Source organism: Eurosta solidaginis, chromosome 5 (assembly GCF_040869045.1).
Source record: "Eurosta solidaginis isolate ZX-2024a chromosome 5, ASM4086904v1, whole genome shotgun sequence".
NCBI lineage: Eukaryota > Metazoa > Arthropoda > Insecta > Diptera > Tephritidae > Eurosta > Eurosta solidaginis.
In genome coordinates this window covers 64,951,264-64,979,108 of record NC_090323.1, presented here as the reverse complement: position 1 = coordinate 64,979,108, position 27,845 = coordinate 64,951,264, and the positions used below count along the sequence as shown (strand labels likewise).

Here is a 27,845-nt window from a genome sequence, read left to right as displayed (position 1 = left end):
GGGATCATTTCTGTGTGGTTCTCTGGATACGTCTAGAATCGTGTCGCTCTCATTTCGGGTTTTTTTGGGACTATTCGGGGAACTTTTGGAGACCCTTTCGGGGCATTTCTGGATGGTTTTCGGGATCCGTCCGCGATAGCGTTGGCGTCATTTCGTAGCTTTTTCTGGATAATTTCGGGATCATTTGAGATCCTATCAGGTTATCAGCTCATTTAGTTCTTTTTTTTACTCAATTACAAAAATAAAATGCATTAGACAGAGAACTAAATTTTAAACAGATAATAAGCAGGCTAACGCGAATAGCCCATATATTTAAAATTTTCCTTGCGGACGGGGCCGCGGGTAAAGGCTAGTATATATTATAAATGGCAAAGTTTGGATGTTTGGATGTTTGTCCAGACGTTTGTCTTTGTGACTCAATCACGCATGAACGGCTGGACCGATTTGGATGAAATTTTGCACACATATAGCCAATAGTCTAGAAGGATCTACTAGCTATATATTTTTCAAAAGGGTCGTGGTATCCGCCCCCTAGGAACAGTTATAATTTAATTATTATATTTTTTCGTCTTTGCGACTGAATCACGCCAGAATGGCTACACGGATTTTGATGAAATTTGGGACACAGACAGTAGTCTACTAGCGAAATTTTTTTCGAACGTGGAAAGAGGGGGGGGGGGGTCCCACGACCCCTTCGAGCAATTATTTTTTAATAATTTTTACACATTATAACTTTACGTATACTGGCCTTCACCAATATCACAGACTCAAGGGGTCAAATAAGTCGAGGGCTTACAAAGTAAGCAGTGACACCCTCCGCCCGCCCCTTTATCTCCCCCTCTGGTGTAAAATCTATAAATTGTTATAACTCAATATAAATTTTCTCCTAAATCAATAGTTTTTGGTATGTGGTACATACAGATCGAGATCTAGACAATTTTGGAGGAACGATCAGTTCCTCTCCTCTACTCCCGCCATCCACCCTCCATCAATTGTTTTTATTAGCACGCTTTTATTAGCTTTACCTGTATGTTTCTATGTAACTTTTTATTCGCTCCAATGCGCCTGCTACCTTATTAACATCGTTTTATAATTAGCTTCACCTTGTTTGTAATCCCGTAAGGGTCATATGGAGACCCTTCCGGGAGCATTTCTGGATGGTTTTCGGTATCTGTCCGGGATCCCGTCGGGGTCATTTCGGAACTTTTTCGGGATCATTTGGGGGCTCTTCCGGCATCATTTCTGGATGGTTTTCGGGATCCGTCCGGGATCCCGTCGGGGTACTTTCGGGATCATTTGCGTACCTTCGAGAGATAAATTCTTGATGGTTGCCGGGATCATTACGGGACTTTTTCGGGGTTATTTTGGGGCCCTTTAGGCATCATTTCTGGATGGTCTTCGGGATTCGTCCGGCATCCCGTCGGGGTCATTTCGGGACTTTTTCGCGACTAACACGGGATCATTTGGGGATCCTTTCGGCATCATTTCTGGATGCTTTTCGGGATCCGTCCGAGATCTCGTCGGGGTAATTTGGGGACTTTTTCGGGATCCTTTGGGGGCTCTTCCGGCATCATTTTTGGATGGTTTTCGGGATCCGTCCGGGATCTCGTCGGGGTCATTTTGGGGACTTTTTCGGGATCATTTGGGGGCTCTTCCGGCATCATTTCTGGATGGTTTTCGGGATCCATCCGGGATCCAGTCGGGGTCATTTCGGGACTTTTTCGCGACTAATACGGGCTCATTTGGGAACCCTTTCGGCATCTTTTCTGCATGGTTTTCGGGATCCGTCCGGGATTACGCCGGGGTAATTTCGGGACTTTTTCGGGATCATTTCTGTATAGTTTTCGGGATCCCGTCAGGTTTATTTTGGGACATTTTCGGTACTATTCCGGAATCATTTCGGGACTATTTCGCGATCATTTGGGGACCCTTCCGGCATCATTTCTGGATGGTTTTCGGGATCCGTCCGGGATCCCGTCGGGGTACTTTCGGGATCATTTGCGTACCTTCCAGAGATAAATTCTTGATGGTTTCCGGGATCATTACGGGACTTTTTCGGGGTTATTTTGGATCCCTTTAGGTATCATTTCTGGATGGTCCTCGGGATTCGTCCGGCATCCGGTCGGGGTCATTTCGGGACTTTTTCGCGACAAATACGGGATCATTCGGCATCATTTCTGGATGGTTTTCGGGATCCGTCCGGGATCTCGTCGGGGTCATTTGGGGGCTCTTCCGGCATCATTTCTGGATAGTTTTCGGGATCCGTCCGGGATCTCGTCGTGGTCATTTCAGGACTTTTTCGGGATCATTTGGGGGCTCTTCCGGCATCATTTCTGGATGGTTTTCGGGATCCGTCCGGGATCTCGTCGGTGTCATTTGGGGACTTTTTCGGGATCATTTGGGGGCTATTCCGGCATCATTTCTGGATGGGTTTCGGTATCCGTCCGGGATCTCGTCGGGGTCATTTGGGGACTTTTTCGGGATCATTTTGGGGCTCTTCCGCCATCATTTCTGGATGGTTTTCGGGATCCGTCCGGGATCCCGTCGGGGTCATTTCGGGACTTTTTCGCGACTAATACGGGATCAATTGGGAACCCTTTAGGCTTCATTTCTGGATGGTTTTCGGGATCCGTCCGGGATCCCGTCGGGGTCATTTCGGGACTTTTCGCGACTAATACGGAATCATTTGGGAACCCTTTCGGCATCATTTCTGGATGGTTTTCGGGATCCTTTCGGGATCCCGTCAGGGTCATTTTGGGACTTTTTCGGGATCATTTAAGGATGGCTTTCAGGATTCGTCCGGGAACCCGTCAGGGTAATTTCTGGACTTTTCCGAGACTATTTCGGGATCATTTTGGGACCTTTCCGGCATCATTTCTGGATAATTTTCGGGATCCGTCCGGGATGCCGACGAGGTCATTTCGGGACTATTTCGGGATCATTTGGGATACCTACCGGCATCATTTCTGGATGGTTTTTGGGATTCGTCCGGGATCCCGTCATGGTCATTTCGGGACTTTTTCTCAACTAATACGGGATCATTTGCGGACCCTTTCGGCATCATTTCTGGATAGTTGTCGGGATCCCGTCACGGTCATTTCGGGACTATTAGGGGATCATTTGAGGACCTTTCCGGCATCATTTCTGGATTGTTTGCGGAATCCTTTCGGGATCCCGTCAGGGTCATTTTGGGACTTTTTCGGGATCATTTAAGGATGGCTTTCAGGATTCGTCCGGGAACCCGTCAGGGTAATTTCTGGACTTTTCCGAGACTATTTCGGGATCATTTTGGGACCTTCCCAAGATCATTTCTGGATGGATTTCGGGATCGGTCCGGGATGCCGTCAGGGTCATTTTGGGACTATTAGGTGATCATTTGAGGACCTTTCCGGCATAACTTCTGGATGGTTTTCGGTATCCGTTCAGGATCCCGTCGGAATCATTGCGGGACTTTTCCGAATCATTTGGGGTCCCTCCCAAGATAATTTCTGGATGGATTTCGGGATCTGTTCGGGGTCCCGTCAGGGTTTTTTAGGGATTCGTTCGAGATCCCGTCAGGGTCATTTCGGGACTTCTTCGGGAGTATATCGCGATCATTTCTGGATGGTTTACGAGGTCCGTCCCGGATCCCTTAAGGGTCATTTCGGGACTATTGGGTGATTATTTGAGGACCTTTCCGGCATCACTTCTGTATGATTTTCGGTATCCGTTCGGGATCCCGTCGGAATCATTGCGGGACTTTTTCGGAATCATTTGGGATCCCTTCCGGCATTATTTCTGGATGGTTTTCGGGATTTGTCCGGGATCCCGTCGGGGTTATTTTCGGGGCTAATACGGGATCAGTTGGGGATCCTCTAGGGGTCGTTTCGTGACTTTTTTTTTGTTACTTTTCCGGGATAGTTTTTGGACCCTTCCGGGATCATTTCTGGATCTGTGCGGGATCCCATCTGGGTCATTTCCGGACTATTTCGGGATTATTTTGGGATCCTTCCGGAATCATTTCTGTATGGTTTTCGCGATCCGTCGTTGATTCCCTCGGAGCCATTTCGGAACTTTTTCTGGGGTATGTCGGGGTCATTTGGAGAACGGCAGATCGATCGATTTGGGTGTCAACCGCCAAGACAAAGTAGTCACCTTCCAGCTTTTGATGCAAGCAAAGCATAAGAAGAAGAATTGCACATTTGCTTTGGCGAAGGATGTTTCACTCTTTGCAATGAAACTATTTTTCCCACTCGTTGGTACTTTTCTAACACGTTTCACAGTTAAAAATTTCAATCTACCAAATGAATAGGATACAAGATGAGTTAGTAAGTATTTTTCTTCTATAGTGAGAATGTTTCTAACAGAGCTTCCCGAAATTTGTGAATAGCACATATATTTTATTTTCTCCTTGCGGACGGGGCCGCGGGTAAAGGCTAGTTTAAATATATTTTGATATTATTAGTTCCGACATGATGAGATAAATACCTTTTTTTGGGCGGGGTGTGAGGATGGCAGGATGAAGAGGTAAGTGGAGGTGGGTGGAGCATGGCACTATGGTGACCGCAGAGTAGGTTGCGTGATGCGAGCGGTCCAAGGCAGGGCGGGCTTCTTGGGGTTTGAAGGTGTGTGGGTAAAAACGAACGAAGAGGAGATATGAGTATGTGTCCGTCCGGCTCTTTGGGATAGGGTTAAGAACCACTACCCATTGTTACACTGAGCTAGTCAAGGGTGCCCCAAAGAGCCAAAAGTAGGTGTACGTGACATCTTGTAAAACGTTACGCTTAATATTATTTTGGGCGAAGGCCGCCAACGCAAAAAGATGGTCTCTGCAGCAAAATTTTTAATTTCCGTCACATGTCACAACTAAAATTAACTTAATGTTATTTTGGGCGAAGGCCGCCAACGCAAAAAGTTGTTCTCTGCAAGAAAATTTTTAATTTCCGTTACATGTCACAACTAAAAGCACAAGATATTTTTCGTTGTAAACAAAGATATTTTTTCTGCGTTTCAATGTTTTCCGGAATAATTAATGAACTGTCATTTCGATGACAGCATGAAACGTCGATGTGTTAGTGGAGAGCGAAAAAAGCTTTGAATGTGTGGGTGAACTGGTTAACTCCGTCCTTACAAGACTGCAGTTCACCCACACATTCAAAGCTTTTTTCGCCCTCCACTAACACATCGACGTTTCATGCTGTCATCGAAATGACAGTTCATTAATTATTCCGGAAAACATTGAAACGCAAAAAAATATATTCACTTCGTTTTGTAAGGTCTTCGCGTCAAGTTCGATTTTCCCCACAACTCAACCGTGTGTTATTAAAGGACTATATTCATGCGGTTGAGAACAAAATGGCGGATAGTGTGGGAAACGAAATGGCAAAAATTTAAAATTGTTAAAAATACTAAATAATTGAATCAGAAAGTATAAGTGAAAGCATTTGAAAAATTGGAATTTATAACCTGGCGTGGGCCACATAATACCAAATCGATTTACAAATAATTTAATGTTGGAAAAATGGCGTGGTGCCAATAAAAAACCTAACCTTAAATTTTAACATACATAAACTAACGGAATATCTGGCGTGACGCCATAAAAATTAAATGTTTTATACACGAACGGGACTCAAATATACATTTAATAATAATTTTGCGGCTGGCGTGGTGCCAAGGAAAAAAAACCAAAAAATTAACTGTTATACAAATAACGAAATTGAAAGATAACCTGGCAGTATAAGGGCTCTTTAAAGCACCTTGCCAACCGACGCTTGCGTATGCGGTGTCAATTAAAACCAAAAAAATATATATTTATTTACAACGAAAAATATCTAGTGCTTTTAGTTGTGACATGTGACGGAAATTACAAATTTTGTTGCAGAGAACACCTTTTTCCGTTGGCGGCCTTCGCCCAAAATAATATTAAGGGTAACGTTTTACAAGACGGTGCACCACCTAATTTAAAAATATCAAATAATAATAAAAACGGAGCTTGAGGCGCGTCTTTTGATTCCTCGTTTGATAATTTTTGATAAAAATTAGGTCGCGCACCGTCTTTTAAATCGTTACCATATTAAGTTGTATAGAATCGACGGGATGGCCTACAAGGTTTCATGCCAACTAAATCGCTCCGAATATGGTGGGGCTAGTACCATAATGGTTCCCGGAACGTACCCGATCTGCTCCCGCCAAGGGCCAACAAAGTCGATAACGGGGAGTGTCCTTATCGCTACAACAACAACATAATTTGCTTTCTGATTTTCATTCATACGTATGTGCATTTTTAAATAATAAAAAAAAAATGTTATATTATTCTAATAGATAGCATCTCCGCCGGGTTGCGATTCAGCTCAGAATATGCCAAAATCAGAGGAAATCTACAATTAAATGCAGATTCACGTGTCATTTGCCAAGGATACAAAGTACTTTACAAGCAACATGCTTTGAAATACGGTACCAAACTGGTTGGATGTATTTCCCTAAAAAAGGGTAGAACTACGCATCTTGGTTTGCCAGTATTTGCTTCGGTAATTTATATTGATTTGTAGTGATTAAAAATTGCAATAGTAGATAATGTAATGAGAATTAAAATTGAATAGGTAGCCGGAGCAAAAAAGGCAACTGATCGGCATGCAACTGTTATTTATGTGGCGCCACCGGGAGCTGCTGCTGCTATCCTAGAAGCATTAGAAGCAGAAATGTCTTTGATTTTTTGCATCACCAAAGGTGTGCCATAACATGATATGGTTCGCGTTAAGCACGCTCTCTTAAGGAAAAAAATCGCGTCTAGTCAGTCCCGATTGTCCAGGAATCATCGCACCAGAAAGGGTAAGTAAATTGGCTACCATATTAAATATATAAGCAACATGTATGAATTTTTTTAGTGATAATTTGTCATGCTTTTGTTGATAATCAACTGAAGAATGCAAATACGACAGAGTTCGAAGTTTATGTGAAAACCAATTAATTTTTTTAATTAGCGTTTGGAGAGAAAAATACATATGTATGTATGCATAGAACTGCATAGAAGGGGAGGAAAAATTAATTATTATCAGTAGATTTGCAAGATTTTTGTCATTTTCCCTGCATCGCTGTTGTCATTACATTGCGTTAAGAGAGGACATCAACACCTTACTACCCACAGTCAGTTAAAATTTTTGTAAATTTTGCCCTTTTCATCACTGTTTCAAAACGTGGAAAGTTATATATCGAACATTCCATGGAGAATGGTACATGTTAGCAGACTTTCGCATTGCCGGCATTATTAATATTCAATCCCTAGAAGGTTTAATGTAGTCATATCACTAGTTCCCGAGATGGTGGGGCTAGTCCCACAATGGTGCTTGTTACCGGAACGTAGATAGATAGATGATTTATTGAGTATTGCACAGTGACTTGCACATCTCCTTCACAGCACCTCATCCTAGCCGACTTCCTTGATGAACCCCAGCAGTGTTCTTTGCTTGAGGGATTAAATGTGGGAATGCTCTGGCCATGGTGAGCCCATAAACTTAGCCCTACGTCGTGAAATTGCGCCGCACTCTAGAAGGATATGGTCCACCGTCTGCTGATCCATCACAAAATCGGTATGTGTTGTTCGATATTATACCCAGCTTTTGCATGTGACTGTTCAGTCTACAGTGTCTTGTAAGAATAGCCGTTAGGGTTCTTAGGTTATCTTTTTGAGAGGCCTACTAATGCCCTATATCGAGTTGTGCTGTAACCCCCTAACAGTAACTTAGATTGACTCAGGCCTGGCATATTGCGCCAGTGTTCTCTTTTTCCCTCCCTTCTACTAATAGGGGCAATTATTGAGTGAGCCAACTGCCAGGAACGGCTCGGGATCGATGGGTCTGCAGTTGCTTCCTCTGTTGTTGTTGTTGTTGTAGCGATAAGGTTGCTACCCGAAGGCTTTGGGGAGTGTTATCGATGTGATGGTCCTTTGCTGGATACAAATCCGGTACGCTCCGGTACCATAGCACCATTAAGGTGCTAGCCCGACCATCTCGGGAACGATTTATGTGGCCACATTAAACCTTCAGGCCATTCCCTCCCTCCCTACCCCCAAGTTCCATGAGGAGCTTGGGGTCGCCAGAGCCTCGTCTGTTAGTGAAACAGGATTCGCCGCGGATAGGTGAGGTTGACAATTGGGTTTGGAGAAGCTATATATTGCGCTGGCAACCTGAAGGGTTGCCCTACACAGCCCCTTGAATATGGTATTTTAGTCGCCTCTTACGACAGGCATACCTACCGCGGGTATATTCTGATCCCCTAACCCGTTGTTTTCGAGTTGTCCGCCTGCTGTTGTTGTTGTAGCAGTGCTTCGTCCCATCCAATAGATGCGACCGATCACAAATTGTCATCAATGTCTTCTAACAGGAGTCCAAGGAAACTTTCTGTTTCAACAGGGGTGGACCATAATGAGAGGAGTGTTAGAGGCGTTGGTTCCACAATACAGTCAAAGAGATGGTTGGTGTCATGTGGGGACACATTTCCAGCAGGACAATGTTTTGTATGTAGGGGTTGATTCTGGATAGGTAAGAGTTTAACCTGTTACGTTATCCAGCTCGAAGTTGAGCTAGAGTGACTACTCTCGTTTCCCTATGGAGTGTGTGTTCCTCCTCTGCTAGTTTTGTTCTTTGAGTACAGGAATCACCGGCATAGAGGTCCGACGCCTGTTTGTGGAGTTCACTGAAGACATGCTTGTGTTTTTTAGCTTCATACGGCTGTGTTCTCAGGTGCCGTATTTCCTCATTATGTAATGAGGCCGTGAACAACAAGAGCCACAAAAGATTTATAAAAGTTACGAGGACGCTGGATTTTGGAATCTAGCCCAGAGCAACCTGTCCGGTGCAACCATCCCTTGCACGTGAAACACTGACAAGAGTATTTATTTATTATTACGGCTGTTTAGGCCTAAAACTTAAACTAATCACTTATTTCTATTGAATATGCTGTTGGAATGCCATGTGATTCCGATCAGCATAATTACTAGCGTGACAAAGGGACGAGTCTGGGAGCCACTCATTTAAGGAAGGTTGGAAAGGACGCGTTTCCAATCCTCCAGTGCTCCCAGCTTAAGGCAACAAAATTTGGAACTTATATTTTTCAATTATATTTGTATTTTAAGCTGTCGGAATATATTAGTCTCACAACAACACAGCTAAACAAGTCTTTGGATGTTGGAAATTGAAAATAACGTGTATCCAATCACCCCTCAACTTTGTTTAGTAAAGACGCTGTCGGAATGCATGAAGATTCCGATTAGCACAGCTCAACATATAATAGGAGGTTGAAAAGGACGTGTTTCCAATCCCCCCTGCTCCAAGTTTTGTTTGGCCTTATTTTCATTATTTTTGTTACACATTATATAATTTTATTGTTATATTAATGCTGTCGGAATGCGAGTGATTCCGATCAGCAACAGTAAATATCGGCTGGAAATACCGAATTCCAGCGAAATTGTATTTTGCTGCTTCCAATACTAGCATTCCCTTTTCGCGTTCCAGTATCGGATATATCATGTAAAAAATAAGAGGAGAAAAACTTTGCTCCAATAAATTTTTTTTTAAAGTATTGAAGTTATTACTACTTTTTATGTGATTAGGAAGTTCATTGAAATATTTCAGGCTTTTATATATATGACCGTCCTAAAAAGATTCGCAGCAAACTCATTTCTCAGGACCGGGGTCAGGAGAAGGGCCCGGATTGGAGTCGATACCTTCCCGGAAGAGGAGAGTATGGCGCAGACCCGCTGCAAGGATTTTCTGGGAGGATGACAATTTGTGGGAGGGACGCAACAAATTAAACACTGAGTCCGCCTGCTCATTGCCCTCTACTCCCCTGTGGCCTAGGACCCAGGGCAACAATACTACGTTGTGTGCTCCTAATTGATTTATCTTTTCTACGCCGCAAATGCCTTTAGTGGTGCCTGACTGCCTGACTGAGTATGGCAATTGTTTCATTGGGGTATCAGCGCTGAAGGTTCAGCTTAGCGCACTAACTTATGGCGAATACTTCCGCTTGAAAATGCTCGGATGTGCTTTTAGAGCTACTGATATTTTGGCTCTGGGTCCCCTCTGGCGTCTTCGAGCCATCTATGTACCATACGATCCTGAGCAGACTAGTAATACATTGCACCCGCCCATACCTATACAGCCGTTCCAAGAGACGGAGCAGCCCATTACATTTTGGCACAACCGGAGCACTGCTGGACATCCAATCTATATGAAAGCTATGCATTCAAAAGTGTTTGTACCAGTGGCTGGTGCACACCGAACTGGACCAATGTATGCTATATTGATGCCTGCACAAATACCAAGCTATGTATATGTGAATAATGTTACTGATAAATTCCATTTGCACGGTTGAGCACATACAGTGCCTACGTTTATACAAGGTGGAACACCACACTACCTACATGGCGATGTAGCCACCGATCAGGTTGTTGTAAGAGATTAATTAAAATATGTTATTCATAAACACTGATTCTTATATTTTCATTATCATTAAACTGTAAACTTGACTCAGACGGGTATTGTTACTGAACACTGCCTTCTGGCGTCACATGCCTTAAAATTAGGCTTGGTCAGTGATAGCAGATGTAGGAAGTGCGGGTTGGAGGAGGAAACGATCGATTACGTTCTGTGCTCGTGCCCTGCGCTTGCCGGGCTAAGACTCCAGCTGACAGCTGTCAGATCTAGAAGCAGCAAGTGACTTAAGTTCTAGGAAGCCGCTAACCCGCTGGAGCCATGAGAAGCGTGAGTGCACTTTGGGTGTCCCAAGACAAGTTCCGTACCTGCTCCGAATAATTTGTAGCTATCTAAGCGACAAAGTACTCCCTTTTCATACATATGAGGGACTAAGAAAGCACAACACCACGGGCGGTGTCCCTCAGGGATCTGTTCTAGGTCCAACTCTTTGGAATGCGATGTATGGCGGGGTGCTACAAATCGACCTACCCGGATGCACGGAAATTGTCGGCTATGCAGATGATATTGTCGTAGTAGCAGTGGCCAAGAAACTTGATCTGCTCCAGGTATTATGTAATGACGCCGTGGGAAGAATAAAGGAATGGTTGACGAACACGGGGCTGGAGATGGCTAGCAATAAGACAGAAGTGGTTCTGATGAGCTCAAAGCGGACTGTGGATGAGTTGGTCCTAACCATAGGAGATTATCAAATAAATTCAAAGCCCTCCTTGAAATATCTAGGAGTAATCATTAACTCAAAACTAACTTTTAGGGAGCACTTCAGGGCGGTGCGGGACAAAGTTTCTAGAGTTAGTGGAACCCTAACGCGAATAATGCCCAACATCTGCAGCTCAAGCGAAGCTACCCTTCAGCTACTATCCAACGTAACCAGTATTATATGCAGCACCAGTATGGCACAGATCTAAAATGGTCCACCAAAAAGATATACTAGCAGCCTACCGCATTACTGCTATACGAATAGCATGTGCTGTTCCGACGACGCGATCCATGTTTTATCCAGGAAAATCCCAGTAGATCTACTCTCAGGTGAAATGGCCGATCTGTATGGCATTGGATTCAGCCGACCATCTGAAGATGCTAAGAAAAGCGCAAGGTCACGAACAATAGTTAGGTGGCAAGAACGGTGGGAAGATTCGAGAAAAGAGCGCTGGACCTTCATGCTAGTCCGGAATATAGCGGAATGGTACGAGCGAAAACAAACTAAATTACCATCTCACACAGATATTGTCCGGGCACGGTGGCTTCAAGGAATATCTACATAAGCGTGGGATAGAGGAGGATCCTTTCTGTCCAAGCTGTCCGTCCGAATTGGAAAGCGCAGAACATGTAATATTTCACTGCCCTCGTTTTCACGGCGAAAGACTGTCTGTAAACAGAGTTTTTGGAGAGGAACTTTCCATTAGGAATTTAGTTCCACGAATTTGCGGACAAATAGATTGTTGGATTGCTTCGAGCAAGATGGCCTTTATAGTAATGACGAAATTGATGATGCATGCCGAAAGGGAGTGCAGAGAAATGCGCATACGAAGTAGTGGCGCCTAAATCGCCTTCCCCCCCCCCCCCCTCGTGACGTTATGCCTAACGGCGGTCCAACGGGGTGCGGACACGTGAACAGGATTAGCCTGGTTTCATTGGGCCACTTGAGGGTAGTGCGCTACCACAACGTCCAATAAAAAAAGACAAGTTCCGTCGTGCCTGGTGTTGTTGGGTGAGCGGCCAGACAGCAGGGTGCAAAAAAATGCACCTTTCAGGGGAAAATAAGATGTAGCAAACGAGTATATTCTGTATCATATGATCAACTTGGAGACAACCGAACGTTTATTTTCCTGTCCAAAACAGAACTGTTCTGTGTCCACGGCGGTGCTGCTAAAGAAGGATAGGCGTAGTCATATCAATTCGTTCCCGGATTAGTCGGGGAAAGCAATTTTAGAATTAATTTGTCCTTTTCAATTTGAACATCCATTCAAGAACTTCGCATAATAGATTAAACAGTCATCTGTATTTATTTGTTATTGTAGCACGTCTAATTAATTTACTTCGTAACATCAATCAATTGTCCCTTGTTACAATTTTATGTTCTCTATGAATGCAACAGCAAAGTATCTTTGGGTACCCCTGCCAACGGAAGATGCATAGGCATGGTGGAGGTTCATTTGAAGTTACTTTACCAGGTCCTGATTCTAGTTATCTGAAATTTCTCTTGTGCCTTTGGAAAAGAGCTATGTGTGGAGCCCTATTTATGGAACACTTTTCGGCTTATATTAAAAACTTTTAATCTATTCTTACTGATATGAGTTTCTTTTTCATTCTAGGTAATTTGATTTTGACGATGTGAGGATAGAAATATCCCAAATATTCCAGCTGTGGCTGTAAGAACATATATTTGCTCAAATTAGAAGAAAACTGCACGGTTGAGCACATCCAGTACCTACGTTTATACAAGGAGGAACACCACACTACTTTCACGGGGATGTAGCCACCGATCACGTGGTTGTAAGATCTTATTTTAAATATGTTATTCATAAACACTGATTCTAATATTTTGTTTTGGTTTTTACTTTAGAGTCAACCTGTTATATAAGCGATGTCAGCTATGCCTGTAACTTAAGCGCCTTCAGATGTAATAGTTACCACGGACGCGGTCACAGGAGTAGTTCACTACGTGGGGATTACACAAATCAAGGACTTTCAATATCAGAAGGTTTTCCAGTACCATAACAACACCAACAATATGTGCAATCACCCGAATAAATTGTACAACAAACGTTAACACCACATCATCAGCCAGCAACAACAACAACAATCGCAACAAGTTGAAACTTCTAAACAATTAATGACTAGTGAACCACCAACATATCCGCAATATGCGCAAACATCAACACCAACATATGTCGCCTTTTTTGCAACACGGTGAAGATGGCCAAGGCCATTCTGATTCTAATACTGATAAAGGCGATCCATTGGCAAATTTAAAAACTCAAACATACCACGAAAAATGTTGATGATGGTATTAGTTCTAACACGGATAGTAAAGAATTTAAACCTAGGAAAAAAGCTAAACTTGATAAAAACTTAACAGAAGATGACAATGTTTCTAATTCTAATACTAAGGAAGATGAACCTTTGATAAATATGAAGCTTAAAACAGAGTTATCAAAAAATGACGATGATGATAATGATGTTGATGCAAAGTCCAATGTTGAAAATGATGAAAATTATGAAACAGAATCTGAAAATAGTATGAGTGTGGATTATAACCTGAAGCAAACGTGTCATATCCGGTACGACCAGAATTAGATGTTAAGAAAAGAGCCTACATAAAGAGGCTCAGTATATTTATGGAAAATTTATCATGAGACAATGCCCAATGTATGTATTTCAATTAAATTCAGCACATTGTTGGAAAAAGCATCTAAACTTTATGCATCGTGTAGAGAAACCAGAACATTTACAATTTAAACATAACGACCGTGGTGCAAAATGTAAATTTTGTGATGTTCAAGCAGCTACACCAAGCTTCAACAAATTATTGGACCATGAGATTTCTCATATGCCTAATAGTCATTATTTAAAATGTAAATTATGCGATTGGAAGACGAAAATACATTCAAGTATGAATTTTCTTACGTGTACAACACGCTGAAACAATTGATGTAATAACGAAAAGTTTAGAATTGACTGTTTATCCATATTGTAATCACAATGGTATTTACGCAAACACTTAATACAGGAACATGAGAAATCAGTGGATGAAAGAACATCTTTTCTATGTTTAGAATGTGGTGAACAATTTAGAACAAATACAAGTTTACGTGTACATGTTTATGAAAAGTTTGCTCATTGTACACCACAAGATTTAAACGGAAAGATCTTGAGGATATGCTTACACCTATGTGGCATCTAGAAGCTATTTATAATGACCAGTATGGAATGAATCCGGATATGGAAGAAAACGGAAGTGACGAAATGAATCACCATGCTTCTTTGGATTTTGGTGATACTCCTGACATGCTTCCTAATTTCGCTACGTCTGATGTTACTATACCTACCAAACTAATATGACTCTGCAAACTGATGAGCAACACTACCAGCGCAGGAAAAATAAGAACTTCAAAACAAGGTTTCGGAAAGGGCACGACTATGAATAGACGTTAATGTATTTATATAGTTTATAAATATAAAAATTCACATATATAAAGTTCACCAGAGTAATAAGGGAATAATTTAAATTGTAAAAAAACATTGTATATATGAATAATTTATAATTAAATATTATCTGAACATAAAGGACGCGTTTCATTCATGGAAAAAGCGATTTGACAGAAGGTAACCGATACGGGTAACCGATACGCCAGTTACCTGTGTTGTTGTTGTTGCATATGTTTTGGTTAGCGATAACGAAAACATAACTGATGAAGTAACTTAAAAATGTAAATAACATCGAGCGAGAAGGAATGTCGAAAACACAATAGGTAAGAGCGAGAAAGCGAGCATTGTACAGGTTTACAAGTATGATATGTATGAGAGGGAAACAATTTCTTTCCCTTTCTAACACACGGCAGTTTGACACTTCGGTCAGTGTCAAACTAGCGTGGAACCCAGTGGAACCTGCGTGGAACATGAGTTTTGACACTGAGCGAAGTGTCAAAATTACCGGGGTTGCTTCGTCGAAAGCGACACAGGGAAGCAAAAAAGGGATCGGAATATCAGATATGGGTTGCTGTGATGGTAAATTTTTTTGAACGAATTTAGTAGGAAATTTTAAGTGCACCCATATGGGTCCTACAGAAAATTATACAAAAGTCTTGAATTGGGCTATCTGAGGACACGTAGTTATTCCAGTATTAAGAATACAAACACGGGTGCTAAGTTTTTCTACCCGCTCAAAAGTTCTCCTCGAAAACCAGTTTGAAACCGAGCTCGACTGCAATAACCCGTCCAAAAAAGCGGAAAGAAAAATGAATAGACCCATTTTGTCCTGTTGTCAATAGTCCGAAGAGAAAAAGTATTCGAATTATTGGAAGCGAGGCCAAAACGCATCTATTAATACCTCCCCCGACGGTTTTCGTCGTGTTTTAGCAATCGTCCCCGGTAATAAAGTATCACAATTTGTTAATTAAAATTGTCCAAAATATATGGTTATTAAAGAGAGATGTAATTAAGAGCTCGTTTGAAAGTAAATAAGTATATTTCTTTGTAATATAAGAAAAAAAAATTTTAAGCAGTTTTCGATAGCAGCTACTAACTTTTTTTGGTCCTAAGAAGTACAACAGTGCCAAATAGCATCCACAAAAAAAACGAACAAGAACAAGCATTTTATCAGGTGAGCGTGGCTGTGTATGTGCGTGCTGCTACATATCCTACTTGTAGACCTGTACAATGAAAGCGAGTCACACGTACACTATTTTGAGAGAGCGCATGCGTTGCCTTTTTCACGACCGCAATGTAAAAGTCATTAAGACGATAATTGGTGACCAAGTTATTGGTAACGATTAGGTAATCGATTAGGTAACGGGTACCTGTCTTGTAGGGGTCTTATAGGGCGCTGATTCGACCAACCTTAAGCTGGAGACATTGGTGCTTTAGCGGTAACCGTATCGGTAGCCTTTTAACAGCTGATTCGACCAAACTTATGAGAATCAATGCAATCGATTATTGGTGCCGCTAAGGTCGTAACCGTATCGTAGCCAACCAATTGGGTTTTGGTTTACCGTCGTAACGATAAACAGCTGATTACGTTAGGGATACGGATACAGCGATACGACATACGGCACCAATGAATCCAGCTTTATGGGAATCAATGCAATCGATTATTGGTGCCGCTAAGTAGTGTTGGGAACTATCGAATGAAAACTATCGAGTTATTCGATAGTTCAATAATTTTCATTCATTCGATAGTCATTTGAAATTCGTTCATTACTATTTTTTCGAATTACTAGTTTTAGGTATGAATGATTCGTTCACTACTATTTTTTCGAGTTACTAGTTATAGGTATGAATGATTCGTTCATTACTATTTTTTTGAATTACTAGTTTTAGGTATGAATGATTCGTTCTCTACTATTTTTTCGAGTTACTAGTTTTAGGTATGAATGATTCGTTCATTACTATTTTTTCGAATTACTAGTTTTAGGCATGAATGATTCGTTCACTACTATATTTTCGAATTACTAGTTTTATGTATGAATGATTCGTTCATTACTATTTTATCGAACTACTAGTTTTTGGTATGAATGATTCGCTCATTACTATTTCTTCGAATCATTCGTTCTATTTAAATTTTTGCTGTGCATATATCAGTGTTAAAAAGATATTAAAATAAATTTAGCATACGTCAACCTAATCGACAAACGTTTTAAGCGTGGTAATTGTTAAATATTTTTAACTGAGGAAGTGATTTTAACGATTTAATTTGTGTAGATATTTATAATGCGGCCTGGATTGAAGAGATCTTCTGTTTGGGAGTTTTTTACCAAAAATGGCAATGAAGTTAAATGCCATATATGCAAAAAAAATTTTAAATTTTCTGGCAACACATCAAATTTAAATGACCATCTACGCCGTAAGCATCCGTCTTCCTCAGAACATAGGAATCTAACTTCAGGAGAAATAGCGCCAGTAATTTCAGAAGAGGAACGTAGTTCCACTTCTCTTTCGTCAACTACTGCAGGGAGTGCAGCGCGCAGTTCGTTAACAGTACCTACCGAAGACATTTCCAATAGTGGATGTTTGAGAAGGACTGTTCAAACAAAATTATTTGTTACCAGCACACGTTCTGAGCTCTCAGAGCAAGAAAAAAATAATATTGATGAATCTCTTTTAAAGATGATTACAAAAGACTTGCAGCCGCTGTCCATCGTTGACAATGTAGGATTTGTAGAATATACAAAAAAGCTTCAGCCATTATATTCCTTGCCAAACAGAAAAGTTTTATCAAATACAATGCTACCTTTTAAATACAATGAAGTAAGAAAGAAACTGCATGACTTGCTCAACATTGTAACACATATTTCAGTTACAACTGATATGTGGACTTCTGATAGTCAAAAATCTTTTTTGTCAGTTACTAGTCATTTCGTTCGGGATAACAAAATGATTTCTGCAGTTTTATCAACAAAGGAAATCTTAGGAAATCATACCTCCCAAAATATAGCTACAGAATTGAAGTTAATATTTGATGAGTGGTCCGTTTTTGACAAAATAGTTACTGTAGTATGTGATAACGGGGCTAATATTAAAAAGGATATAATTGAAATGCTACAGAAGCACCACCACCCATGTGTAGCGCATACATTAAATTTATGTGTAATTGATGCCATCAAAGCTGTTCCACAAGTTACTGTGCTCATAAACAAGTGTCGTGCCATAGTCACTTACTTTAACCATAGTTCTCAAGCGACGGAAAAATTAAAAAATATGCAAAAGCAAATGGGCGTTACTGAACTGAGGTTAAAACAAGATGTCCCTACCCGGTGGAATTCCACCCTTATAATGATGGAGCGCATATGCTTGGTAAAAGAACCACTCTCTGCCATAATAACTTCTTTACCAAATGCTCCTGATTTCCTCAATTCATCAGAATGGGAAACATTGTTGGACTACACTAATCTTTTCAAGCCCGTAGAGGCCATGACATCCGAATTGTCAGGAGAAAATTATCCCACGATGTCACTGGTAGTGCCCCTAATCAGAGGCTTCAATACGCAGTACGAAATCGCAAAATGAAAACTGTAGAGGGAGAAAGTTTGAAGAGCAGATTGTTAGAGGTAGTTTGGAGACGATTAGGGCAGTTGGAGTCTAACAAAATGTTCGCCAAATCAACATTCCTAGATCCTTGGTTTAAAAAAATTGCGTTCGGTAACGAAATTAATGCAAATAATACAACAAAATGGCTAGTGGAAGAAGTAACTTCCCTAATACGGCAACAAAACACAAGTGTTTCTACCAACACCCCAAGAGAAGTATCGGTCGATAAAAGCGAAGTATCTCCCTGGGACCTTCTCGATGAAAAAGTTGCTGAAGCAAAAACAATTTGTCAAAACGCGCCCAATGTCAATGCAAATATTCAGTTGGAGCAATATCTAAGGCAAAATTTTGTTGATCGCTCAAATAATCCCCTAGACTATTGGAATCGTAGCCAGCCAACATTTCCGGAACTATATATGCTTTCGAAAAAATATTTATGTATACCCGCAACATCGGTTCCGTCAGAACGAGTTTTCTCGAGATAAACTAGATATGATAATATTTTTGAACAGCAATTTAAACATTGAAGGTATTTTTCATGTCAACTCAATGTACATACTTGTATTATTTACTTTACAATAAATTTTTTTAGGGGTTTAATAACACAATCAGTTGCCATCTCTGCGGCGAAAATTTAATATAGACCCTCATGCACTATCCGATTTTGGCTAGAACAACCATAGCGACTTTTAGTATTTAAGTGCTTGAAATATTTGTTTTATGTTTCTTTTATAAGTAAAATTTAATGTGCAATTTTTATATTAATTAAACATGACCTGAATTTTGAAAAAAAAAAAACAGTAGCTTATGTATAAGTTAAGGCAATCAATAATGCCTCTGAAACAGATTTGAATAATACAGATAAAAATCCATTTTAAGTAACCTTATTTCCTGTTGTTGTTGTTGTTGTTGTAGAGGCATAAAATCTCCCCACAGATTTGGGGAGCCCAAAAAACTGTGGGTTGCGAACCAAGGTCATTTGCATATCATTCATGCGCTTTGCATAACATGTAACAAAGGCATTTAAATTGAATATTTTCATTATTTACTTGAAGCACAATTTACACCATTTTAGTCATATTTAACGTTTTTGTTACGTTCCAATGTAGCGTGATCCAGATACGGATAGAAATTTAACATACAAATGCAACAACAAATTGATCCATATGGTTCACATTGTTGTCGTATTTGCATGTTAAATCTCTAGCCGTATCTGGATCTCGTTTCATTGGAACACGACGTTTTTTGTCTTATATAGGTTTGTTCTTTAGCTACCCCGAAGGGTAACTAAAACAATCCAGAAATTGTTCTTTTGGCTTCTGGCAAGCTAAAGAACAAATTAAATGAATGAATGAATGAATGAAGATATTCGTTCGATAGTTAAAATCATTCAGTAACTAACTATCGATAGTTGAATTCATTCGATAGTTCCCAACACTACCGCTAAGGTCGTAACCGTATCGTAGCCGCCCAATTGGTTTTTAACTGGAGACATTGGTGCTTTATCGGTAACCGTATCGGTAACCTTTTAACAGCTGATTCGACCAACCTTATGAGAATCAATGCAATCGATTATTGGTGCCGCTAAAGCGCCAAATACACGACACGAACATGAAAATTTTGTTTTTAGTTTCAAAATTTTGTGCAAAAAAACACAACTAAAATTAACTTTCTTGTGAAAACAGTGAACCACCAGAGACCGAAATAATTTTCCCGTGTTATTTGCATTGTTTTTCTTATTAAAAATGTTAATGTAAGAATAAAATTTAAAACACAAATAAAAACATGTGAAGCTCACTAATTTTGGGGGAATTGTGGTCTCGCTTTCTCGTGGTGGAAATTGTTTTTGTATTTTGAAGTTCCGATAAAGTTTCGTCAGTTTTTGTAGCTTGCATTCCAAGACAAAATAAACTAGTGTCATATATGTATAAGCTCAACTATTCACAAACATCTGTCACAAGTAGTATTTGATAACCGATCGGGATATTTCCACCACCAAAACAAGATCGTTTTTCCTGATAATTACCATCGTTGTAAAAGTTTAAAAGTAAGATATGTTTATTCACAGCTGTGCTCACCTGATCATAATGCTTGTTCTATCTCCTTTTTTGTGGAGACTATTCGACAGCGTTGTACTACTTTGGTACAAAATATTGTAGTGCCTGCTGTGTAGTAGTGTGTCGAGTAGCTGCAGTAATGTTTTTCGCGGATAGGTTTTGAAAGGATGGAAAAACTGTACTTCCGTGTTTGGATTCTTAATAGCCGTGTTTTTTACACGCGTATACATTTACGTTTGCGCGTGAAAAAACGCTTATCCTCGCTTAAATTATGCTTAGGAGACCCATCTAGCGGCAGTGGTTAAACAACTAGCTACAGCATAGGGTGTACCGAAAGGCGGAGACACAACCCTCTGATGGCCATAGTGTATAACATATAGTTGAATCAGTTGCAATGAATTGTGGACACGCACCATTTTAAGAGGTGATACATAGAATTAGTGTGGAGGTGAAGCATAGACACATATTTCAGTTACATCTGAGTATATTGCGTATTGAAATTTTGTAGTACAAATTTTATGCGCAGCAATTTCAGAGGTGTCTTTTAAGTTTGACGCTTAGCACCCTACAAGAATACTGACTATCATGTGACTATCATCTGATTGTCAGCAATGTCAAGCTAACGATCAGCGCCTCATACAAACTTTCTATCACAAACTTAAGGGGACTTGCGCAAATGTGATGCAAACAACTGTGTACGTGTGAGTTTTTGTCTCCTTCTTATACACCAACATGGCCTACTGATTAAGTATATAGCCGTACTGCTCACTCTCATTCATTTTCCTGGATCAGTGCTGACACTCTAACTATCAAAATGTGTCATAAATGATAGTTTACTGTAGATATCAGGTTTGACTGTTATACTATCATAAATGACCATTGTTATATTCCGCCAAAAATGAAACAATGCTGTTTGCTTTTTATTTAATTTATTTCTTTACGTTTTTAATTTTGTACGTGATAAAAGCATACGTGTTTCTTATTTTTTTAAAATAAATAGTTTTATAAGAATTCGAATTCAGAATGTTCAATTTAAATTCAGAAAATAACAAAACAACAGAAGAACGCTTTCCTCATGCGGAAACACATTTAAAAATGAATCACCACTAACCACTATTATTTTTCGCGTATAAATTTTTTGACTGCGTCCCACACATTCCGACAGCTTTTGGTATTTTTTAATATTATTTTCGATTTTTTTTTCTTTTAGCATGGAGCTTTGAAATGCTCTCTTTTTCATTTTTTAAACTTATTTTTTTATATGGTTTTCGTCGGTTGAAAATGGCGGAATTTAAAAAATAACAAAACAACCGTGATAATCATTTGATTGCCATATGACAGTCAGTAGTGACAACATGATTAAATCGGATAAACTGTTCTCGCATACATAAAATTCCGTTGAGAATTATGTATCTGTCTCACATGCATAATGGTATCTGCTGTATGTTCTATTGTTCTGTACCAGGTGTCCGAAGCTTTCCCAGTTTGAGTCATTTTCCATGATTATAGACTGTCGTTGGGTACATGCGGACATGCGTGAGCGAACAAAGGAACGTACATAAATTTGAGTATCAATGTTTACGTCATCGCAGGATCAGCATTGTCAATTACAAGTGTGAGTGTATTAGTAAAACTATCAGCGTTTCTTGTAGGGCAGTTCATATAAAGTTTAATCGTAAACGTCTATAGAATTAAAAAAAAAAACACAGTTAATGTTGATATAACTACGCGTCTTTGGATATCCCACTCCTCGACTTTTATAAAGTTTTTATTAGGTCAAATATAATACACCACATATTTCATACTATAGTTGTCCAAACAAAATTTACCATCACAGGAAACCATATTTGAAATTTTAATCCTCTGTCCGCTAATAAATACAGCCCTGCATCGATCCCGATGGCAGCACTCCCGGTTAGAGTTGAGTCGTGTCGTTCCATGGTTCAATTATGTACAGGTTGGCTCATCTCATCAGCTGATTTTATTTATGTCATTGCATGGTCGAAGGGATTGTCAAAAGGAGATGGCAAACTCAAAATGAAACCAACACATTGGCAACATTTTACTTACACATACAAAAACTGCTAAGTTTTATGTTTCCATTCCATACCATTCGCACCAACACCAATACACAGATTTTGACAATTTGAACAGACATATTTTGTTGCTTTACAGATGAGCCAACCTGTATGTAGTTGAACCATGTGTCATTCTGAACTTGTTCAATTGACCGGGTCTCTCAACTGAATAAGTGAACTAGATCTTCGATTTCGGTTCTATTTGTTCATTTGTTCTTTTAGTTCATTCTATCTAATGTTATTCTTTCTCTCTTCTCGTTCGCGAACATTGTAAGTTCATACATACATACGCAGAAATTCACAGTGAGCACGAATGTCGATGATGCAACTTACACCCAGGCGAATCCATACCAGGTGGTGGCAAAGCGAATTCAACCAATTCGCCGTGCAGAAGAATGTCAAGTCAAAAGAAAATTTTCATAGATTTCGATTAACTGGCATTTTGTTGTACAATGCTTTGTATGGAAAATTATCAAGAAGAAGCAATCAGCTGTTGGGATAACACCACCTCTACTGAATTCGCCTCGACTTACACTAAAGATATGTGTGGTCATCTTTGTGTGTGGCACTGCTACAACTATATATGTATGGACTATTTATGAAAACTATGTTTTGTAAGAATTTAATTATTACATTTATTAAACTTGAAAAGTTCATATTTACAGTTTGTGTCTGTACTCTTTCAATTTCCGGGATCTTCCGAAATTTGTAACTTTTTTGAAGTTAATTATATATATATATATTAACTTATTTATTCATAACACATTTAAATATACCTACACAAAGCATTGCTTCATACACACCCCCATCTATACTTGTTGGCTTTTTTCGCGGGTGCGAGCAGCAGTGAACAAATTTGCTTGAAGAAAAAAAAAAAAGAACAGATGAACAAAAAGAACAACTTGTTCGTTCATCAGGAAAAGAACGAAAGATTCGAATCTCTGAAATTAACGAAAAATCACAACTCAAGGCGAATTCAGTAGAGGTGGTGTTATCCCAACAGCTGATTGCTTCTTCTTGATAATTTTCCATACAAAGCCTTGTACAACAATATGTCAGTTAATCGAAATCAATGAAAATTTTCTTTTGACTTGGCATTCTTCTGCACGGCGAATTGGCTGAATTCGCTTTGCCACCACCTGGTATGGATTCGCCTTGGCACAACTCTACTCCCGGTAGTTTTGATACTTCGTTCAGTGCCAAACGCTCGTTCCGCCACCATCCACACTGTTTTGACATTTCGGTCAGTAACAAACGGTAGTATGTTAGAAAAAGAAGGGACATATTTTATTTGTAAAACTTTACAATGATTAGGGTTGCTACAGGCTAGGCACACCCGCAAATATAAGAGTGCAGTTATATTGCTGTTCAAATGTTTTTGTTTCCAATAATGGACTGTACCAAAATTTAAATTTTTCCTTGTCACACTTATACTGCTACAACCACAAAAATTTTTCATACTCAGTTGAGCAGAGCTCACAGAGTATATTAACTTTGATTGTATAACGGTTGGTTGTACAGGTATAAAGGAATCGAGATAGATATAGACTTCCATATATCAAAATCATCAGTATTGAAAAAAAAAAATCGATTGAGCCATGTCCGTCCGTCCGTTAACACGATAACTTGAGTAAATTTTGAGGTATCTTGATGAAATTTGGTATGCAGGTTCCTGGGCACTCATCTCAGATCGCTATTTAAAATGAACGATATCGGACTTTAACCACGCCCACTTTTTCGATATCGAAAATTTCGAAAAATCGAAAAAGTGCGAAATTCATTACCAAATACGGATAAAGCGATGAAACTTGGTAGGTGACCCTACAAGAAACGCTGATAGTTTTACTAATACACTCACACTTGTGACAATGCTGATCCTGCGATGACGTAAACATTGATACTTAAATTTATGTATGTTCCTTTGATCGCCCACGCATGTCCGCATGTTCCCAACGACAGCCTATAATCATGAAAAAGGACTCAAACTGGGAAAGCTACGGACACCTGGTACAGAACAAAAGAACATGCTGCAGATACCATTATGCATGTGAGACAGATACATAATTCTCAACGGAATTTTATGTATGCGAGAACAGTTTATCCGATTTAATCATGTTGTCACTACTGACTGTCATATGACAATGAAATGATTATCACGGTTGTTTTGTTATTTTTTCATTTTCAACCGACGAAAACCATATAAAAAATAAGTTTAAAAAATGAAAAAGAGAGCATTTCCAAGCTCCATGCTAAAAGAAAAAAATCGAAAATAATATTAAAAAATACCAAAAGCTGTCGGAATGTATGGGACGCACTCAAAAAATTGATACGCGAAAAATAATAGTGGTTAGTGGTGATTCATTTTTAAATGTGTTTCCGCATGTGGAAAGTGCTATTCTGTTGTTTTGTTATTTTCTGAATTTAAATTGAACATTCTGAAGTCGAATTCTTATAAAACTATTTATTTTAAACAAATAAGAAACGCGTATGCTTTTATCACGTACAAAATTGAAAACGTAATGAAATAAAGTAAATAAAAAGCAAAAAGCATTGTTTCATTTTTGGCGGAATATAACAACTGTCATTTATGATAGTATAACAGTCAAACCTGATATCTACAGTAAACTATCATTTATGACACTTTTTGATAGTTAGAGTGTCAGCACTGATCCAGGATTGAGAGTGAGCAGTACGGCTATATACTTAATCAGTAGGCGATGTTGGTGTATAAGAAGAAGACAAAAACTCACACGTACACAGTTGTTTACAACACATTTGCGCAAGTCCCCTTAAGTTTGTGACAGAAAGTTTGTATGAGGCGCTGATCGTTAGGTTGACATTGCTGACAATCAGAGGACAGTCATATGATAGTCAGTATTCTTGTAGGGGAGTTGAACTTAAGACGCAGAATAGAAAACTAGTAAAATTTTTGACAATGGGCAAATGGCACCGTCCACTTTTAAAAGAAGGTAATTTAGAACTTTTGCAAGCTGTAATTTGGCAGTCGTTGAAGATATCATGATGAAAACAATTATTTATTTTGCCGGCTTTAGGTCTATGTTAAATAAAACACATATGGTTTTGTTTATCTACAATATATTTCGGCTACACACCGGTAACCGTCTTCAGGGCAGACTGTTGAGAAACATAAAACATTTAAATTATAATTAAAATCACATTTTTAACAAATAATATATTTAAATTTTAACAAATAATAAAAATCAACATTAAAACAAAAATACTGATTACATACATTTTATTTACACGTCTGCACTGCGTGACGTGGAGTTGTGTACTGTCTGTTTGTCAGTAAATGTTTGTATAAGTGAGCGGAATGATGATCGGTGTCTGTTTTATAGTTTAATCGTCCATAATATTTATAATATGCAACATCTCGAGAGTGAAGCGCTTGCTGTATTGTTGCTCTTGTTGTAGAATCTTTGTGTTGTTGAAATCTGGCTCGTGCCGGCTGTTTTCACAGTGGGCCATAAGTGCTGTCTTGTGGTTGTTAGCTTATATAGTCGGATTTATGTTGTGATATCCTAGTTTTTAGTGTGGACTTTGTTGTTCCTACATATATACTTTGACAAGATTCGTCGTTATTACCATTGCATGGAATTTCATACACCACATTGCAGTTTTCTATTAACGGTACCGCTGATTTTGTTTGATTGAAAATTTTTTTTAAAGTATTCGTTGGTTTGTGTGCTATTTTTATTTTTTTTTTTTGTCATATCATTCCGATGCATTTAGCCGCTCTGATAATTTGGGTATATTTGATACCGACTTATAGATCATGGGTATCTTGGTATATTTTGACTGTTATTATTTTCATATTTCCTTAACAATGTTTTGATTATTTTAACTGGAAAGTCGTTATTCCTTAATAAATCCATTATTTCCTTTTCTATTTCTTTATGGTAAATTTCATCTGAAGTCTGGATCATCCTTCGTATACAGCCCGTTGCCGTATTCATTATCATCGACTTCGGGTGCTTGGAATTGAAGTTGATGATTCGTCCTGATGACATCGGCTTCTTATACTATTTTAATTTTAGTTGATTGCCATATCTATTTATTACAGAGTTCAAATATACCAATTTTTCATCATGTTCTTCTTCGATTGTGAATTTAATATGTCTATTAAAGGAGTTAAGCGCTTCGAGCGTGTTTTGAATATTATTTACGTTCACTATTGCGAATAAGTCATCGACATACTTTGTGACTAGTCGTGGTTTCTGGCCTAGTTTTCTTAATGAAGTTTCTAAAAGTTTTTCCGTGATTATGTCGGCTATCACTGGGGAAGATGGTGACCCCATCGGTAACCCTTTTATTTGTGTGAATATTGTATCTGTTAAAGACTGATTAAACTTATTTGTGACTTACGATTTGGCCGTCCGAACAATGGAATAAATATACGATGTATTTTAATAAAGTATTTAATAAATGAATTACTTGTTACAATTATATTTGATTGCTTTTCATTTAGACAATGTGATTTATAGCGCAGATTGTAATTGTATGTGGAACCTCTGATCGATGATGTAACTTAGTGTCCTCTTGGTTGCGAATATTGTATTGACTTCAATTTGGTGCAATGTTTAATTGTAGAATGTTTAAAAATGTTATTCACATATCGTCTCCAAATATCGTCGGTTTGTATTGTAAAATGTGATCGCACAATATGGTCGTTTTATATCACAAAATGTTGGTTGAATTGCCGATTAAATGTTACATGTATTGATTGTTGGTTTAATTGTCGTTGGTTACATAAATTGTATCATAAATTGGTTGAATTGATTGTAAAATAACTTGTCGGTTTAATGGAAAATGTTGTCAGAAACGTTGTCGTTTACACTTGTCGTTTTACACTTGTCGTTTTACACTTGTCGTTTTACACTTGTGTTTTACGTGCGCTCGCGTCTGCTCTCAAATCGTTAGTAAAATTGCGCGCTGATGACCAGTCGTATTTTTGACAATAGGAAAGTTTATGATGTATGTTCATGCGTGCTGTTACTCAAGGCGGAACGGCTCAGGGTGATCAACACCCCGCCCCCCGTGAATCCCCCTGGGATTCACCATTGATCATTAGTCTGGCAAAACGCGACGCTGGTCGTCGTAAAACTCCGTTGCTAGTTCGTACTTCTGCGACTCGCACTTGGCCATCTTTGGCTGGGAAGACCTTCGTAATGCGGCCTCGTTGCCATTGCCTACGGGGTAACGATGGATCGCAGGTCACCAACTTGTAGCGGGTTCGCCTTCTCTTGCCACTTAGGACGGCATATCAACTGCGGCAGATACTCTATCACCCACCGTTTCCATAAACGATCCTTAAGGTTCTGTGCTATTCTCCACTACTTTCGGAGGCATATCTTTTCGTCCACCGGGTGCGGTGTTTGGGTAGAATTCACACAGCCGAGCAAGAAGTGGTTTGGTGTGAGTGGTTCGTCGTTGTCGTGTGCTACGGGCAAATCTGTTAGTGGGCGCGAATT

At 39.4% G+C, this 27,845-nt stretch overlaps 1 protein-coding gene across 8 annotated transcripts in view; it reads left to right on the top strand.

The window, feature by feature from the left end:
- LOC137252819 (uncharacterized) overlaps positions 1-14,759 on the top strand; it is a 42,300-nt gene extending 27,541 nt beyond the window's left edge. For 6 of the 8 annotated variants that reach the window (XM_067788898.1, XM_067788899.1, XM_067788902.1 and 3 more), the window contains 4 exons: positions 6,301-6,506; positions 6,579-6,807; positions 12,785-12,965; positions 13,036-14,759. The gene's annotated coding sequence lies outside the window, so the exon portion shown is untranslated. The remainder of the gene's footprint in view (positions 1-6,300; positions 6,507-6,578; positions 6,808-12,784; positions 12,966-13,035) is intronic. The other 2 variants (XM_067788896.1, XM_067788901.1) reach the window with 2 other exon arrangements.
- Positions 14,760-27,845: the final 13,086 nt, after the last annotated feature.